We start from the raw sequence: 2,500 nt of genomic DNA on the forward strand, positions 1-2,500 counted from the left end.
TGCAATGCACACCCATTCGCCATATCACATACACACACATGTACGCATTCGGATGTATGCTCATAAGTGTGGCCCAGATCCTCCCCCCCCCCCCCCCCCCCCCCCCCTCCTTCCCTGCCCACACATTCAAACACACACTGAAAAAGCATCCATACACACACACACTCGATTCACAATCCCAGCTAAATCAATAGCTCACCGTATGCCTATATTAGGATGAAACACATTGAAAGACATCTGACGCACTTTATTACCATTGGCTCGAAGACTCACTGACATGGCGGGGTTGGAAAAAGTGCAGTGCCTGACTTTGATTGGACAGGTTCCCTGTCACTCACACTCCAGAAACGGCAAGAGTTTCATAAAGGGGGGTGTGAGGGCGGGACATCGGATCTGTTTATGGAAGCGCGCCGAATAGACGAGCACTCACTCGCTCTTTGTGTGTGTAGACATGAGGGAGGTGACGAGAGAGCGAGAGAGAGCGAGAGAGAGAGAGAGAGAGAGAGAGAGAGGGAGAGAGAGAGAGAGAGAGAGAGAGAGAGAGAGAGGGAGAGGGTGGGAAAAAAAGGTATCCCACGTGCAGAAGGGAGGGAAAAAAGATCTGTACAGACGATAAAGTGCGTCAGCAGTGGATCACACGTAAACCCCCCCCTCCTTCAACACTCATGTCACACATAATTCATATTTACCAGTCCCCACGCCCTCCTACCCACACGTGGATAACACACACACACACACACACACACACACACACACACACACACACACACACACACACACACACACACACTCAGATATTACGCGTAAACATACCGTTGGTATTCACACCAACACCTGGCCCAGGCTTCCCACTATCAACTGCACTGTAATTTCTCTTCACATTTCATCACGTGCGCTCGGCTGAATCCCCTCGTCCTCACCGTGAAACGTGTCTCACGGCAGTCTGAGCCCCACTCTCAGTCTTTTAACATGTGGGCCCTCATGCATCGCTGTGGTTCCTCTGTACTCCCTGACCTGTGGACGGAAGCAGACACGCTGGATCAGGCTCCATCAGACAAGGACGCAGGGCGGTGCCACGAGAAGACCGGTTTATTGTGTGTGTAGACATGAGGGAGGTGACGAGAGAGCGAGAGAGAGCGAGAGAGAGAGAGAGAGAGAGAGAGAGAGAGAGAGGGAGAGAGGGTGGGAAAAAAAGGTATCCGATGTGCAGAAGGGTGGGAAAAAAGATCTGTACAGACGATAAAGTGCGTCAGTAGACACGCTAGATCAGGCTCCATCAGACAAGGACGCAGGGCGGTACCACGAGAAGACCGGTTTATTGTAGGACAAGAGACTCAAGACTCTCGTTCAGAGCTCACCTGGACTCTGCATGGCCTCCCTCCTTACCCCCCCCGCCACCCCTAATCCTACCTTACTCTCCGAAAAACACCCCTCTTATCCACTTATTGTATGTTGCACGTCCTGGCACTCAAAAAAAGCGCTTTCGCTTGTTTGGCGTGCTTGGCACGTGTTTCTATGAACATCTTTACTGTACCGACAGCTATGTATTGTTGTTTCTCTATCTTCTGACAAATGTACTTATTGTAAATCTCTTTGGATAATAGTATCTCCTAAATGCCTCTAAATGTAAATGTAAATGGATTGTAATGGTTTGTTGAAAATGATACATGACCTGTTCCCTGTGGCCCTGCAGGGGATCTCCCCCTCTGGTGTGTTTGTGTGTGTGTGTGTGCTGATGGCTGAGCCAACCTGTTGCACACTGATTGCTCAATGTGCAACAGGTGTGCAGCCTCAACCCGCCCCAAAGTCCAATCAGACTCGGCCAGCTGAGGCTGCTGGAACCGGCCGTCAGCCATGCACATTCCCAGAGGTCACATCCCACAGAGGTCACAATCCCGCAGAGGTCATCTGTATCGCCTGCTTCAGAGGTCGTGCTTTCGTGTCTCCAGCTCTTCCCTGACTTGCTTGGAGGTCCTTTCATCCTCCCACCGATGTGCCGCGGTCATCTCTGTGTGTGCAAATTTGTCTTATTATCCTCTTCGTGCACACCATTCATTTGTCGCCGCTTTGGATGACTTTCATGTCCGGAATACAAAAAAAGGGTTTATTTTTCCTCCTTGGAGATCAAATTCTTTAAAAAACTAACGAAAAGAGAGAAGGTCTTTTGATCTCATGTGCAAAGTCAACTTTGTAGTGCCGCCTACAGAAAATACACTTAATATTAATATATATATGTATATATATACAGGTATGTGTTCGTATGACGTGTACCGTGTACGTATGATTACAGGGAGCAACACAGAAGAAGCAGACTCCATGCAGAGTGAGGGTCTTGTTAGCGTGAACCAAAGCGTGCAGGAGTGAAACAGAGTTAGCGCAGGAGCGAGGCGTCTGAGTCAGGATCTGGAAGGTTCTTCGGTGTGGAACAGTTGGAAGGCTTAAGCATGTACGCAGCCGGCACGCGTCCACACACGTGCACACGTCCACACACGTGCGCTCA

Source organism: Gadus morhua, chromosome 3 (genome assembly GCF_902167405.1).
Source record: "Gadus morhua chromosome 3, gadMor3.0, whole genome shotgun sequence".
NCBI classification, from domain to species: domain Eukaryota; kingdom Metazoa; phylum Chordata; class Actinopteri; order Gadiformes; family Gadidae; genus Gadus; species Gadus morhua.